We start from the raw sequence: 17,699 nt of genomic DNA on the forward strand, positions 1-17,699 counted from the left end.
GTTTGTCTACTGCTAAAACCGTGGCCTTTACAATACTACCCAGCTCTGGGAATTTACAAGCACTCAAGTTATGAATATAAGGTACAATACAAACGTTATAAAGTCAGTCGCTACCAGAAAATACTAAAATGTTCTAGGGCCAGAAAGGATGAGAGTAATGTACAGATTTTCCAATACTATACATATTTAAGAGTCTCAGAAAAACTTCCACTATTCCAAAAGAAAAAGTTTCAGCACAAGCAAAAGTTTCAACACAAATAAAATCCTGGAATAATGTTTGGCAGAAAACTAGGACAATCTGGAATCTTAAACAACAAATCTGGAATGCTTAAACAACTGGTAAGTTTATGACATTTAATTAAACATACTTTGATAATGAAGATTTCTAATCTGCAGGCTCTAGCTAATTAATACTACTTTATCTAAAAGTCCTTTTTTTTTTTTTTTTTGCTAAGCAAGCTCAAAAGGATTACATAAATAGATTCTTAAGTGAAAAGCTTTCACTGATATCTTTGTCAATATATTTGTTACACTTAAAAAGCTTTACTTTACCTTACCTTCTTCTTTCTTATTCTGAAATATGAAACAGTTCGAACTTCAGCAATAATCAAATAGCACGTTTTTCCCAAAGTAGTGTGAAAAATATACGGACTTATTACTTAGCAAAGAGAGCTTTGAATAAGCACCTTAAATGGTTACTAAAAGTATAATTAAAGCCTTAGGTCGGGGTAAAACTGTGATGGCAAAATCCGTCGTTTTAGTATTTTTCACCAACCTAAGAATGCAGGTTAAGCCATCAACTTCAGGGATAAGTATTTATTTTTTTCCTAAAGCACTGTGATGTAAGGCCAACTTTCTATGAAAATTCTTCCCCCATATACACAAAGATAAAAATTTTCCCTAAACTTCAAGAAAAAAGGCCAAATACGGAACTAGACGCCTCAACACAAACTCAAACCGATACAGTATTTTGCCGCCTTCTAGGCAAGGAGACCAATTAAAAAGTGCAAAGGTATCTTATGGTTATAAAAGACAGGCGTCAAAAGCAATTAAGATTAGGAACAGCAAAATGCCATCAGGGGAAGAATGAACATGTTTCCTTTTAACTAACAGTCTCTAAAAGTTTTGTTTAAACAGATCTACCACTGCATCACGTTCACAGGCAAAAAATGCTGCGTGTACTGAATCTCCAGAGTGTACTTGAAAGTCAGCTCAGTGCTCCCAAGAGGTATTCCTTTTAACATAGGCTTTTTGTTCATACTCGTCTTCGAAAGTTCCCGAACAGTCAACTTCATGTCATCTGTGTGGGAATTACTTCAAAACATTCTTGACAGTCTTTCTACAAATAATCCGTGCTTTTCTGACTGGATTTAAACAGGTCCAATTACGGAATTCCCTATCGACCCGCCTCCTTCTCCTTTCTCCGGAAGGACCACCAATCACTAGGGTTTACAACCAAGTAACCACAGTTTTTTCCTTTCCGTAAAAAAAAGAGAATGCCTTCTAAGAACCTAAATATCTAGATGCCAGAAGTCTTAAAATCGGAGACGTGCATGGAGTTCTTAAGAGACACTTGCAGGGACCATGATCTAAACCAAACAAGATACAAATGTAGATATTCCAAAGGAGCAGGGGATTTTTGCCTGTCAAGCTGTGAACTTATCCCTGTTAAAATACCGACTTCCAGCCACGATAATAACGAGGCTAAACCTTCCGCCGTTTTACAGGTTTCGCATTAACTAACTTCCCATGACCCCTTCACCCAACCACTCAAAACCACACTCCATTCCACTCTCGGCCCAACCCCTTCCACTCCCGCCCCACATTCCAGTTTTAACGCGCTTCCCTCCTCCAAACTTCCCAGTTTTCTCCGTGGCCTACCCTACCTACGTCTTCTCGTCGCCACCGGTCCCCAGTCAGGGCCTTAGTCCTACCATGCCCGCCTTTCCCGGTCTGCCTCAAGCCTCTAGCCCCGTCCCCTAAGGCCCGAACCCGCCTCAAAGAGCCCTCGGGAGATCGATCCTCCCAGCTCTTCCAACCCATCCCCAGGCACCCCCCCAGGCCCCCAAAGCACGCAACGGCCGAGCTTGAAAATGGCGGAGAGTGCCGCCGCCTGCTGCAGGCGAGCGGTCCCGTGCCGCCGCCGCACTCACCCTGTGGCGCTGAGCAGAGCTCCTAATGACTAGCGAGCGAAATGTTCGTCTTCACAGTCAGGAATGTCTCTCCTGTCTGGCCTCCTCCCTCCCCTCTCAATCCCACTCCTCCAAAAGAGCAGCCGCCATCTTCCCCTATGAGCCACCGAGCGCACGCGCTGCGTCATCACGCACCGGCGTACGCTTCTACGTCACGCGCGCCGGGGCCGCCGGGCTCCCTAGGGCTCAATCTGCGCCTGTGCATAGGTGAGAGGCGGGGCCTGACCGGAACCCCACGCGGCTTCACTGAGCGACTCCTTTGTTCCAGCTGAGACGAGGTCGGCGCCGCCGCCGGAGGAGGGACCGGGAGAGGGTGGTGCTGCCGTACATTTTTCACATTGTGAGCTAACCCTGATGCTCTCAGAAGTACCCTGTTTTCGAAAATTTGAATGAGAAATTTGTTCGGGGGCGGTGCTGCAGTTGCTAACTCTGTTTATTCATCCGTGGAATTGGGGGTCCGGCCTGACAGTATCTTAAGAATTTGAAGGAAAGCGCCGAGCTGAGTCAAGCTCACAGAGTTCGCGCGTTCCCAGCGCCTCTGAGTTATCGCCTTTCCTCACTTGAGAGTGGAGACCAAGTTATAAAAACTGAGCCCTAGGGTGCGACCACTTTGGTAAACTGTTTCCAGTACTAACACTAAGCATACCCTCCCCTTGAGACTCAGCAGTTCCCTTCCAAGAGGACTGAGTGCATGCGTCCACCAAAGGCTTGCACGGGAACGTTCATAGCAGCTTTTTTTGTAATAACCAAACACTGGTAACCCCAATGTCCATCAGCAGTTATACTGGTAAATAAATTGTGGTGTGGTCATGCAGTGGGCTACTACGTAGCGACAGGAAATTCAGGCATACCTCGGAGGTACTGCGTGTTCAGTTCCAGACCACCGTAATAAAGCCAATATTGCAGTAAAGTGAGTCACGATTCTTTTTTTATTTCTCAGTGCATATAAGTTTATGTTTGCACTGTACTGTAGTCTATTAAGTGTGCAATAGCACTAAGTCTAAAAGAAATACCTTAATTTCAAAATGCTTTATTGCTGAAATATGCTAACCATCATCTGACAATGCAGGGTTGCCACGAACCTTCAATTTGTAGGAAAAAAATGCAATGTCTGGGAAGCGCAATAAAACAAGTTATGCCTGTAGTTACTGATAAATGCAACAAACCGGATGAATATCACAGATACTGTTAAATCAGGCACAAAAGAGGACACGGATGATTCCACTTATATGAAGTTCAGAATACAACTTCAAAACAAGTTGTCTTCTAACTTTAGGAAAGTAATTCGGCAGTATGAATCAAGAATCTTAAAATATTTATTACTTTTGCCTCTAATTCCTCTTCTAAGAATCTATTCTAAGGATAGTCTCAGAAGTGTGAAATATATATATATACAAAACTTCATTTAAGTATTATTGATGATAGGAAAAAAAAAAGGAAGCAACTTAAATGTCCGATAGCAGGGAATGGCTAAATAATAGCAGAGTATCTGTACATTACAGAGTATCTATACAAAGTTTTTATGATGATATCAGAAATGCTTATTATCTGACTTTAGTGGAACATGAATATGAAGAACTGTAAGTATGTGTATGTAATGAGAAATAACCTAAGGAAATAATATGGTGGGATTAAGGATGACTATTTTCTTCAAATACATGTGTTCTGTTTTTGTAATCACTGAGGGGGAAAGAGTGTGTTTTTTAAAGCAGTAACAGGTTACTGACATGGTATGTTAAATTATTATTAAATGCATCTATTTGTTAACAATTACAGTTTACAAATTCCTGTTGATTGATTAACATCATACATCATTTAGGAATTATTTCTCTTTCCATTTTTTTGGACTAGACTTGGAAGTTCACTGGGCATTATTAACAAATATCAGAACCCCACACCTCCCCAGGTGCCAAGAGTTTAATCTTCATTCCTTCAATTCCAGGGAGGCAGGGATTATCATAAACTTGGAAGCAACAAGCAAAGATTTAGGAAAGGAAGGATTTTATTACAGGGTAGTGTTAAAAAACAAAATTCGACTGAGTAAATTTTAAAGATCTTATTGGCTTTATTCAGTGATTCATGAATCAGGCAGCATCCAATCTAACAGATGGAAAGGAGCTCCAAGGAGAGTATAGGCAGAAGGGTGCAGGAGCAAGGAAGTTCTACTAGCAAAAAGTAGATTGGTAACTTTGCTTTAAGGGCTGGGGTTATCAGGCAGGTTACTTAACTAGAGCTGATTACGAGATTCCTGATTGACTGGTTTAAGATTGCATTTCTGGGAGAGCCGAAACTGTAATTAAGTCTCAGTTTGATGAGGTGGGGCTTAGCATAAGTGACTCCTTTTGGGGGCTGTTGTCTTGTTTTTACCAATTCCCCCCACACACTTTTTTTTTTTCTTTTTCTTGGCCATGCCATGTGACTTATAAATATATGTATGTAATGAGAAATAACCTCTTAATTCCCTGACCAGAGATCAAACCCATGTCCCCTGCTTTGGGAGCACAGAGTCTTAACGCCTGGACCTCCTGGACCTCTCTGTGGTGTTTACAGGTCATTACATTGGGTTCACGTTCTTTAAGTCAGTCATTCTCTTTGTTCCTTTTCTGATGTTCTAGTTTTAGGTAGATCTTTTGCTCGCTGGTTAGTGATTGCAAACGTGCATTTGAAGGTTTTGAGAGAATACCAAGCCCCAGGAAGACTACTGTGATTATCATAAGCAGGATAATACCCAATATCTGGCATGTACTTTGGAGCCATGGTCCCCAAGACCCAACTCAATCAGAATCAAGTAAGTCAGAGAAAGACCCCATTGAAGGAGTCACTCTCTTAAGACAACTGGCTTGTTCGCTGATCTTATGTAGCTGAGTCTCAGCTTCTTCAGAAGTGTCAATCCAAGTGTAACAAGTGGTGTTAGCCATAGCACAAACACCTACTTGCTCAGTTAAAAGATAACCAAGGGTTATTCTATTATCAAAAACAACTTCAGCCAGAGAGTCTAGGGATTTTTGTTGGGCAGCTATTGCTTTAGCAGCAGATTTTACAGTACAAGAGTTAAGGAGGGGCTTCCCTGGTGGTGCAGTGGTTGGGAATCTGCCTGCCAATGCAAGGGACACAGGTTCGAGCCCTGGCCCGGGAAGATCCCACATGCCACGGAGTGACTAAGCTCGTGTGCCGCAACTGCTGAGCCTGAGCTCTAGAGCCTGCAAGCCACAACTACTGAGCCCACGTGCCACAACTGCTGAAGCCTACGCACCTGGAGCCCGTGCTCTGCAACAAGGAGTGGCCCCCGCTCACTGCAACTGGAGAAAAGCCCGCGCAAAGCAACGAAGACCCAAAAGTAAATAAAATAAATAAAAAACAAAAAAAACCCTCCCCCCCCAAAAAAAAAGTTAATGAAAGGTTCCTGATCACAGCCTCATTTGCACTTACTCCTAATCAAGGGAGTAGGGACCTGCCAAAGGAAGTGAATTTTGAATCATAAATGCCTCCTGGTAATTCCATTTGGGTCTGTGGCTCAAGACTGAAAAGGTGATGGCCATAGAGCTCAGTAAAATTTAAGCGTCTGTAAACTACACAGGCAGTTCTCTTAATCCATTCTGATGATCTCTGTCTTGTAATTGATGTTTTAAGGCCATCCATATTTAAAGTGATTATTGAGATAGTTGGATTAACATATACCATATTTCTAACTATTTTCTATCCTTTGCCCCTGTTGTCTCTTTTTTTTGTCTTCCACTCTTTTAAACTATTTTTTGCCTCTCTGGTTTTAATCAAAATGTGATTCCATTTTTTCTCTTCTCTTAGCATATCAGTAGTACTTCTTTTAAAATTTTTTAAATGGTTTCCCTAGAATTAACAATCTAAATTTACAACTAGGGCTTCCCTGGTGGCGCAGTGGTTGGTAGTCTGCCTGCCAATGCAGGGGACATGGGTACGAGCCCTGGTCTGGGAAGATCCCACATGCCGCGGAGCAACTAGGCCCCTGAGCCACAGTTACTGAGCCTGCGCGTCTGGAGCCTGTGCTCTGCAACGGGAGAGGCCGCGATACTGAGAGGCCCACGCACCGCGATGAAGAGCGGCCCCCGTTTGCCGCAACTAGAGAAAGCCCTCGCACAGAAACGAAGACCCAACACAGCCATAAATAAATAAATTAATTAATTAAATTTAAAAATAAATAAATAAATAAATATACAACTAACCTAAATTCACTTTCAAATAACACTGTATTTCTTTCTTTTTTAATATTTATTTATTTATTTGGCTGTGCTGGGTCTTAGCTGCGGCAGGCGGGATCTTCGTTGCCACATGTGGGATCTTTGGATCTTTAGTTTCAGCATGCAGGAACACCAGTTGTGTCATGCAGGATCCAGTTCCCTGACTAGGGATTGAACCCAGGCCCCCTGCATTGGGAGCGTGGAGCCTTAGCCAGTGGACCACCAGGGAAGTCCCAACACTGTATTTCGTCATGGTTATGTAGGTATCTTATAACAGAGTTTTCCCAGTTCCTCCCTTCCATCCCTTATAAAATTTCTCTCATACATTTCACTTATCCATAAACTATTATCACCAAATGTATTTTTGCAAGTATTAATTTGAACACAGTGAATCTTTTAGATAAATTAAGAATAAGAAAAGTAAAAACTAAAAAATATTTTATTTTGGGACTTCCCTGGCGGTCCAGTCGTTAGGACTCCACACTTCCACTGCAGGGGGCACAGATTCAATCCCTGGTCGGGGAACTAAGACCCCACATAGCCACAAGGCGCTGCCAAAAAAAAAAAATTTTTATTTTACCTTCATTTATACCTTCTCTAACACTCTTCCTTTCTTTATGTAGCCCTAGGTTCCTGACCTACATCATTTTCTTTCTCAGAAGAACTTCCTTTAACATTTCTTGCAAGGCAGGTCTACTGGAGACAAATTCAGTTTCTATTTATCTTAGAGTCTGTATTTCATCATCACTTTTGAAAGAAAAATTTGATAGATACAGAATTCTAGGTTGGTGGGACTTCCCTGGTGGTGCAGTGGTTAAGAATCCGCTTGCCAATGCAGGGGACACGGGTTTGAGCCCTAGTCTGGGAAGATCCCACATGCCACGGAGCAACTAAGCCCATGTGCCACAACTACTGAGCCTGCGCTCTAGAACCCGCAAGCCACAACTACTGAGCCCACGTGCCACAACCACTGAAGCCCGCACGCCTAGAGCCCATGCTCTGCAACAAAGACAAGCCACTGCAATGAGTAGCCCGTGCACCGCATGAAAAGTAGCTCCCGCTCGCCACAACTAGAGAAAGTCCACGGGCAGCAACGAAAACCCAATGCAGCCAAAAATAAATAAATTTATTAAAAGAATTCTAGGTTGGTGGGGTGTTTTTTTTTCTTTCAACACTTTAAATATTTCACTCCACTCTCTGCTTGCTTGCATGGTTTCTGAAGAGAAATTCAATATATTTCTTATACTAGTTTCTCTACACGTAAGATTTTTTCCTTCTGCCTTCTTTCAGGGTTTTCTTTTTGTCTTTGATTTTCTTAAGTTTGAATACGATATACAAAGGTATTGATCACTTGGTGTTTATTCTGCTTGGTGTTCTCTGGGATTCCTGTGGTTTGATGTATGTTAAATAAAAGTTTCCAGCCGTTATCAAGTATTTCTTTTCTTTCTTTCTTTCCTTCTTTATTGTTTTATTTCTTTCTTCTTGTATCCCCTTTACACAGATGTTACCCCTTTTATAATTGTCCCACCGTTCCTGGATATTCTTTTCTACTTTATTCAGTCTTTTCTCTCTCTCACTCTCTTTTTTTTTCAGTTTGAAAAGTTTCTATTGATATATCTTCAAGCTCACTGATTCTTTCCTCAGTCATATCTAGCCTATTCATGAGTTCACCAAAACATTCTCCATTTCTGTTAGTGTTTTTTATTTCTACCGTTTCCTCTTAGAATTTCCATCTCCTTGCTTACACTGCCCATCATGTTCTTGCATGTTGTTCAATTTTCCGTTGGAGCTCTTAGCATATGAATTACACTCATTTTATTGTTTACTTTTAATTTATTTATTTACTTATTTTTGGCTGTGTTGGGTCTTTGTTGCTGCACGTGGGCTTTTCTCTAGTTGCAGGGAGTGGGGGCTACTCTTCGTTGTGGTGCGCAGGCTTCTCATTGCGGTGGCTTCTCTTGTTGCAGAGCACAGGCTCTAGGCACGCAGGCTTCAGTAGTTGTGGCTCGCGGGCTCTAGAGCACAGGCTCAGTAGTTGTGGTGCCCGGGCTTAGTTGCCCTGCAGCATGTGGTATCTTCCCGGACCAGGGCTGGAACCCGTGTCCCCTGCATTGGCAGGCGGATTCTTAACCACTGTGTCACCAGGGAAGCGCAAATTACACTTACTTTAAATTTCCAGTCTAATATTCCTGAATCTCTGTCATATTCTAGTCTGCTTCTGATGTTTGCTCTGTCCCTTCAAATTGTGGGGGGAGAAGGTGGTTGCCTTTTAGTATGCCTTGTAATTTTTGGTTGAAAGCTGGACATGATTAGTGTATTGGGTAAAAAATATACCAAACTGAGGTAAATAGGGCTTTAATGTAAGTTTTTTATGTTCTAGGAGTTAAACCATGTTTACTCTTTGCTGCTAGTCATAGGTGTCAGAAGCAATCATTTTCTCTGGGGTGCTTTGTTTTTTGCAGGTTTTTGTTGTTGTTGTTGTTTATTTTGTCTTCCCTGTTCTTTTTGTGATGATAGTTTGCCCCGTGACCTCACCTCTATGATGGATTTAGGAAGAATTGTTGATTTTCAGTTTGTTCAGCTTCTCTTCTTCTTGTGATGGCAGGCGTAATGATCTCTAATCTCCATACATATTGGAACACAAACTGGAAGTCTTTTAATCTTTTATAATTAAAATGAACTAATTTTAGCTTCTTTCCCCTTCATCCCTATTTTTGGAAAACCAAAGAGATGTAATTCAGGGAGTCGTTTTACTTTTTTAAAGCAGGATGTCACAAACTGCTCAGGGATATGTCACATCCTAGAAATAAAGTTTTCCTTGCTTGTGCTGGCTCAGAAGCTTTAATGCCAGGCCCATTCCCTTTAGGTGAGATTTGTATGTAGGTAATTTGCCTAGGACTTTAAAAGCAAAAAAGTAAAAAAAGAAATTGCTACATTAGAAAAGACTAAATGTGTAGGGTGTGGACTCCTGGTGTATATTCAGGATGATCCAGGCCCTCCAGGTCAGAAAGGGGGGTGACAATTCCAACAGGCAACAATGAGCCTCTCTCTTTATCCCCCCCACCCCCGCCCCCGGCCTGTCTTATCCTGGACTTGCACTGAGCTTTAAACTCAAAGTACACTTTTTTCTCTTTTTTTGCTGCACCGCACGACTTGAGGGACCTTAGTTCCCCGACCAGGGATCAAACCCGGCTCCCAGGCAGTGGAAGCCCAGAGTTCTAACCACTGGACCACCGGGGAATTCCCAAAATGTACTTTTAATATTCAGAAATTGGTCAATCTTTCTAGTCATCAAGTTGTGCCACTCTCCACACCTGCTGAGCTGGGCCACAAGAAACTTTAAACAGGTCTGACTTCCCGATCATGACTCATACAAGTCAGTGCTTTCCACACGGTCTACAGAGTACAGACATGTGAGAATTATGCAAAGCAACAAGACTAAGGCTTAATTATAAGTTACAGAGAAGACCCAAGGGTTCTGGGAGAAAAATGGTGAGAGGGGAGGAATCTACTGTAGGCAGTAGGAGGGGTCCCGCCTGCTCCGTGGCTGGAGGGGACAGGACAGGACAAGGACCTCTTACAGACAACAGCCTCAAACTACCCACCTGAGGGGAAAACTGCAGAGTACGGGATGGGAATGCTGTTTCTCTGGGCACCCAGTTTGTTCCAGGATCACAGAGGTCAGGCCTACATGTGTGTATCACATTGAAATGGGGCCCATACGAGGTCCAGCCTGGAAGGAAGGCAGACACTGACTACTTCTCCAGGAAGCTATTCAGTCAGGCCAGCGTTCGCCTCTCAGACCCCAAGGGAGTGACTGGATCCCGACCTGGAGGAAAATGATTTGGCTGGCCCAATGGTTTTGTGTCCCACCCTGGACGGGTGATAAGGGAGCCATAACAGCAAGGTTGCCCGTCCTTGTGCCCACTGCGGAGGCAGGGCTCCTAGGGGTTGACACCGGGATGGACCTGTCCCTAGAGGCAGCCTTGCTGGCAGTGGTACTGGGCCCTTGGCTGGAAGGATGGCGGCTCTACTGGGGCATGCCCCTGGGAATGTGACTTAAGATAGGGGCAGTAGTGCCTCCAAACGCAGGGCTATTCCTAGTGCTGGGTCCTGGGCTCACCATGGGTGCTCTGACCAGGGGGCCCCAGGCATTCAGTCCCAGACTTCCCCCATAGCAGCGTGTTGTAGCCAGCAACCCTCCACCCCTCGCCTTGTCTCTGCTATAGTGCTGAGTGCTCCAAAGGGGCAGCTTAGATCTGGGGTAAAGCCCGTAGGTGCTACTGAAACCCTCAACCTGAAGGGAGCCGGGCTTGTGCTGCCAAACTCCTGGCAGGTGCTGGCCCCCAGTGCCTGGGTGGGGCTGAGGGGCAGAGTCTGCCCAGGTAATTGACCATAGAGCACTCGGGGAAGTCAGCCCTTGGATAGAGAGCTAGGCTTCAAGCACTCTTCTTCCGCCGTCAACCTGCAAAGCTCACACTGTCTGGCCTGCTTCTGGGACACAGCTTGGGAATATGTGAGCCAAGAATGGGCGTGGGTGCACGGAACCGGCCGGCGCAAAGGTCCTGGAGGGATGGCTTGTGTGCAGAGGACGCGCGAGGACCTGAGGCAGCACAGGTGCAGATTCACCTCGGACCCTCTGGCGCTTCCCAGGCCTGGGGTCTGAGGGTTGGAGGTGTTTGCCTTGAGGGTGATGAGCTTATTGGCAGGGCAGTGGCCCCTTCTCCTCTAGCCGGGCCCCAGAGCTGTCAGGGAACTAACTGTACAGGACAGAGTCCCCGGTCCCCACCCAGCAGAGGGGGAACTCTGGAAAACAGGGTTCCTGGTTCAGCAGCTCCTACACAAGGTGGCAGCTTTGGGATCAGCAACTCTGTCCTCCTGCCCTTTCCCTTGGTGCCCATACCACCCATATCCTGCTGCGGGGGGCAGCTGAAGTGGTATCCAGGGCAGGCTGGGAGGGACATATATACCATATATATTTCCCAGTGTCTGTGGGAGGGTAGGAGCCTGACTTTGATGGTTACTAAATAGCACACACAGATGTCCTAATCACAGAGAAAAACCATTGCCAACTCGGGAATAACTCAATGTGCTGGACACACCCCATAGATCAACCTCACCTCACACTTAAAACTCTCCTCCTCCTGCCTTTGGGTTCAGAGAAGCTGAGCTCAGACTGAGTTCTGGTCTCTCTTCCTTATTGCAGTAGTCTTGAATAACATCTTCCTTGCCTGTTTAACATTCTTGGGTGCAATTTTTGTTTTGACAAAAGTAAAATGTAAGCCTTACAGCAATATAGATTCTTTTACTCTTTGTTTTTTATGTTATAGTTGTTGTATTACATCAACACGAAGTGAACCCCACCCTCTGAGATTCTGGTATAATTTTTTAATTCAGAAGTCATACGTATATTGAAAGAATTTAAGAAGAGAAAAGAAAGGCTGTCTCATTTATCCAGATACTACCGCTTCGGTTGCTTTTCCTTTATCCCTGAAGTTCCAACTTCACAAACTCTTGTGTCATTTCACTTCAGCCTGAAGAAATTCCTTTCACGTCATTTTATATCTAGTTAATCATCAGATATGATTAACACTTCTAGTTTTCTTTCATGTTCATCAGCCTTTGTTTTGCCTTCAGTGGTAAAGATATCTTTGCCGCATATAATGTCCTGGGTTGGTAGTTTTTTCTTTCAGTACTTTAAAGATATTATTCCAATCTTTCCTGGCCTCTGTTTTCTGATAAGAAATTACAGGCCTTTGAATTGATATTCTTTTATGGATAATGTGTCATTTTTCTCTGACTGCTTTCAAGATTTTTTCTTCACCTTTGATTTTTAGCAGATTGACTATGTGTTAGAGTGAAGGTTTTCTGAGCTTCCTAGATCTCTATTTTATATATTTGTGAAGTTTTTTTTGCCATTTTCCCCTCATATATTTTCTTCTGCACTAACTTCCTTCCTCCAGGAACTCCAGTGGAATGGAAATTATAACTTATTTTCTAAATGAAGTACAGTCGATTTATAGTGTTGCATCAGTTTCAGGTGTACAGCATAGTGATTCAGGTCTGGGTTTTTTTTTTTTTTGCAGATTATATTCAATTATAGGTTATTACAAGATATTGGGTATTAATTCCCTGTGCTATACAGTAAATCCTTGTTGTTCATCTATTTTACATACAGTAGTTTGTATCTGTTAATCCCATTACTCCTAATTAGTTCTCCCCCCTGGCTTGCGTAACCATAAGTTTGTTTTCTATGTCTGTGAGTCTGTTTCTGTTTTGTATATAGATTCATTTGTATTATTTTTTAAATTCCATGTATAAGCGATATCATATAGAATTTGTCTTTCTCTGACTTATTTCATTAAGCATAATATTCTCTAGGTCCATCCATGTTGCTGCAAATGGCAATATTCATTCTTTTTTATAGCTTTATATATATTTATGTATGCCATATAAATTTATATGCCATATAAATTTATTTATTTTATTTTTATTTTTGGCTGCATTGGGTCTTTGTTGCTGCGTGTGGGCTTTCTCTCGTTGCGGAGAGCAGGGGCCACTCTTCATTGCAGTGCATGGGCCTCTCATTGCGGTGGCTTCTCCCGTTGCAGAGCACGGGCTCCAGGCACGCGGGCTTCAGTAGTTGTGGCTCGCAGGCTCTAGAGCACAGGCTCAGTAGTTGTGGCGCAGGGGCTTAGCTGCTCCGCGGCATGTGGGATCTTCCCAGACCAGGGCTCAAACCCATGTCCGCTGCATTGGCAGGTGGATTCCTAACCACTGTGCCACCAAGGAAGCCCACACCATATCTTCTTAAGCCAATCGTCTGTTGATAAGCACTTTGGTTGTTTCCATGTCTTGGCTGTTGTAAATTGTGCTGCTATGAACATTGAGGTGCATGTGTCTGTTTGAATTAGAGTGTTCCATTTTTCTGATATATACCCAGTAGTGGGATTGCTGGATCACATGGTAAATCTATTTTTAGTTTTATAAGGAACCTCCATACTGTTCTCCATAGTGACTGTATCAATTTACACTCCCACCAACAGTGTAAGAGGGTTCCCTTTTCTCCACACCCTCTCCAGCATTTATTATTTGTAGACTGTTTGATGACGGCCATTCTGACGGGTGTATGGTGATACCTCACTGTGGTTTTGATTTGCATTTCTCTAATAATTAGCAATGTTGAGCGTCTTTTCATGTGCCTGTTGGCCATCTGTATGTATGTCTTCTTTGGAGAAATGTCTATTTAGGTCTTCTGCCCAATTTTTGATGGGGTTGTTTGTTTTTTTGATATTGAGTTGTATGAGCTGTTTGTATATTTTGGAAATTAATCCCTTATCAGTTGCATCATTTGCAAATATTTTCTCCTATTCTGTAGGGTGTCTTCATTTTGTTTATGGTTTCCTTTGCTGTGCAAAAGCTTTTAGGTTGATTAGGTCCCATTTGTTTATTTTTGCTTTTATTTCTTTTGCCTTGGGAGACTGATCTAAGAAAATATTGCTAATGATTTGTGTCAGAGAATGTTTTGCCTATGTTCTCTTCTAGGAGTTTTAGGGTGTCATATCTTATATTTAAGTCTTTAAGCCATTTTGAGTTTATTTTTGTGCATGGTGTGAGGGTGTGTTCTAACTTCATTGGTTTACATGCAGCTGTCCAGCTTTCCCAACACCACTTGCTGAAGAGACTGTCTTCTCAACTGTCCCTTTTCTCATAAGTCAAATAAATACAGTTCTTCCACAACTACTGAAGCCCGCACGCCTAGAGCCCGTGCTCCACAACAAGAGAAGCCACCGCAATGAGAAGCCCGCACACGGCAATGAAGAGTAGCCCCCCTCGCCGCAACTAGAGAAAGCCCTCACAGCAACAGAGACCCGACGCAGCCAAAAACAAAGTAAAAAATAAATAAATGTATATAAAAAAATACAATTCTAGATTCTTTTCTTGTGTATGATCAATCAAAATGCCATGAGGGGAATGTAAAACTCTACTCAAAGTTGAGATTTATTACTAGTAAAGTGGTGGTTGTCCCAGAAATAGGGATTGTGAAACAGTTTTGTCCATTTAGAACTCTGTGTGAACATTTTTTTGATAGCGATGGTATTTTTTCCTGGCTTCTTGAAGTATATTTAGCATACAGTACTGCACATATTTGAAGTTTATGATTTGATCAATTTTGACATATGTACTGCAGTATAATAATGATTATATCTGATCTCTGGCCCTGGTTTCTGGCACAGAACTTCAGAAATCCTTGGAATTTCCTGAGTGGTGGGATTGCCTTTGTTTTGCCCATGAGGTGGCTCACTGTGGGTCCCTAGATAGCTTCAGGCTGGGAGTGTAAGAAAAAAACTTGTGCACTATTAGATGCAGTTGGTATGAGCCAAACTTTGGGCCAAACTGACTTCCGGGGAGGGGAGGGGGCTGGAGATTGAGTTCAGTCACTCGGCCAATGATTTAATTAATCATGCCTCCATAATGAAACCCCAGCAAAACCTCTGGGCGCCGTGCTCAATGGAACATCCAAGCGGTGAGCCCATTGACGTGCTGGGAGGGTGATGGTAGGACTCCACAGGGAGAGGGCACGGGAGCTCTGCCTCCAGAAGCCTTGTAGGCCTTACCTATGTGCATCCTTCCTAAGAAACTGCCGTTGTAAGTACCGTATAGTGCTTTCTTTAGTTCTATGAATTATTTCCAGGGAATCATTGAACCTGAAGGGTTATGGGAACCCCTAAATACATAGCCAGTCAGTCAGAAGCATGGGGGGCCTAGAGATCCCCAAATTGCATCTGGTGCTTGATGTTAGAACGGTCTTACGGACCTGGTGCTCACTCCGTGTGGTGAGCAACAGAATCACGTGCCGTCCACCCAGCTGGGGGAAACAGAGCACTTGGGCTCAGAAATGTGGGAGTCCCTAGAAGGACCCTGACTCACTGAGACATGTGTTTTGGGAAGAACAAGGATGAAAGGTGGGGAATGAGGATTCTTTGATTCCTGGGTGGCCCAATGTCACTTGTGGTTAGAATGGCCAGTGTGCTACAAGTTAACAGTAGAATTTAGAGATGAAGGACCTAGCTCCTGGGGTTTTGGCTCACTGTATGAATACGGAATTGTAAGAGAATAAGAAAAAAGTTAAGTATCCAGTCCCTTCATTATTGTCATTTGTAATAGCTAAAATGAAATTAAAATAGATCGCTGGGTCAGGTCTGGATGCCGGCCAAGCTCAGGTTTCAGCCGGTCTGACCTACAGCCACTGGCCTCAGAGCTTTCCTGAAAGGAAGAATTAGGCTTGGACAACAGACAGTACCTCTGAGACCTCTGGTCATGCAAATGTAGTCCAGTGTTGGGGAGATGGCCAAACCAATAAATTAGTGGAACCAGGAGGTAAGAGTGTGAAGGAGTTGTCTCATTGTGTGGATTGGTATCGCCAGCTTCCCGAAGAACCCTTGTTGAAATGGAATGTGAGAGGGACTGATTTGGGGGCTGCGTCTTTGGTTTTGAGTACTGCAGAGTGGAAGAGAGTGTTTGGGTTGATACAGGACCCACGTATCACTATGAAGCCATCACAGACGGCTGTGCGTGATTCAGACACACCACAGGTTATTCCTGAGAAAACAGCTCGCCTGGTGGACTGGGTAAAAGCCACTGTAAAAATGTGCTGACCCTGAGAAGGGGGACTATCTGACTCCTCCTGCGAATGCCAAGTGGTCCATCTCAGATGAAGGAGCTGATATGCTTTGCATACACGCCATGCTGGACTGGCTATATGATAATCAAGGTTTGAATGCACAGAATATGCCCCTTATCCAGGGCGTTGGCCAGTGCTGTGATTAAAGGGCCCCTTCTGCATGGGCCCACTGTGGAGACTTACTGCTGCAAAATCGAACAATGGCCCCACTGGTCCTCTGGGGGAACTAGGAGGATGCAGGTGAACTTCTGGTACATTGGTGGGCCTGCTCATGCATTACTTTTACCCAGCTATGCAAGGGAGCGTTTGGACGCCAGGCTAATAGCCAGTGTTCCCATGAATTCTTATTTGTCCCTACGTTTTGTATCTCCCACGATTTGAGCATTTCTAGGGCTTGTGGTGATAATGATGTCAAATAGCACTAAACTATCTCCTCAGTTCTTATTTGTTTTGGACCAGACGCTAAGGAATAGTCCCAGCAGTGGCAGAGGTTGACGAAGTTGCCCTTCTTCTTGCCTCTAAACTCTCAGAATCTGCCAACTGACCGGAAGCATCTAAACTTTCTATGTGCTTTTTGCACATTCCCAGAATGACTGATGTGAAAAATTCAGAAAATACCAATTGTGGATGAGTCTGGGCAGCAACCAAACCAACCAAATGCTCTTCCACAGCCAGTGTGAGCATCAGGTGTGCACTCCATCTGGAAAACTCTTGATCAGTATCCACTAAGGGTGAACATAAGCATCCCTGTGTCCTGGGTACCAGCAGAAATGCACACATATGTTCCCAGAAGACATTTACAGGAAGGTACTTAGCAGCATGATTCTTAAACTTCCCAAAGGTGTAAACTACCCAAACCCTCGTAACCGTAGAATGTGTAAACCAGTTCTAGCATATTTCAGCAAGCATATGCTATACCTTCATAGGGAAAAATGATCCTTAAAATAGACAATCATATGAGTGAATCTCACAAAATGTAGAGCAAGTGAAGCCAGACACAAAAGGAATCAGGATTTCCTTTATTTGCACGTGGTTGACAATGGTGACCCTGGGGGAAGAGGTTCATAAATGCATTGAGCTGTACAATCATGTTATGAAAGATTTTTTGGTATGTTTATAATACTTCAATTAAAAGTTTAAAAAACAATATGTTGGGGCTTCCCTGGTGGCGCAGTAGTTGAGAATATGCCCGCCAATGCAGGGGACACGGGTTCGAGCCCTGGTCTGGGAGGATCCCACATGCCGCGGAACAACTAAGCCCGTGCGCCACAACTACTGAGGCTGCGCGTCTGGAGCCTGTGCTCCGCAACAAGAGAGGCCACGACAGTGAGAGGCCTGCGCACCGCGATGAAGAGTGGCCCCCGCTCGCCGAAACTGGAGAAAACCCTCGCACAGAAACGAAGACCCAACACAGCCAAAAATAAATAAATAAATAAATAAATTTATTAAAAAAAAATATGTTTCAAACATACTATGAAAATCTCATCAGTGACACCTTTGATTAGGTCCCATTTGTTTATTTTGGCTTTTATTTATATTGCCTTGGGAGACTGACCTAAGAAAACATTGATACAATTTATGTTAGAGAATGTTTTACCTATGTTCTCT

At 43.5% G+C, this 17,699-nt stretch overlaps 1 protein-coding gene across 4 annotated transcripts in view; it reads right to left on the bottom strand.

Annotated features, from left to right (window-relative positions):
• Nucleotides 1-2,320, bottom strand: part of WDR33 (WD repeat domain 33) — a 99,621-nt gene extending 97,301 nt beyond the window's left edge. For 2 of the 4 annotated variants that reach the window (XM_082396618.1, XM_082396617.1), the window contains exon 1: nucleotides 2,154-2,319. The gene's annotated coding sequence lies outside the window, so the exon portion shown is untranslated. Of the gene's footprint in view, nucleotides 1-2,153 lie in introns of all 4 variants that reach the window. The other 2 variants (XM_082396619.1, XM_082396620.1) reach the window with 2 other exon arrangements.
• Nucleotides 2,321-17,699: the final 15,379 nt, after the last annotated feature.

This window comes from Balaenoptera borealis (genome assembly GCF_965194805.1).
Source record: "Balaenoptera borealis genome assembly, chromosome: 6".
Taxonomy (NCBI): domain Eukaryota; kingdom Metazoa; phylum Chordata; class Mammalia; order Artiodactyla; family Balaenopteridae; genus Balaenoptera; species Balaenoptera borealis.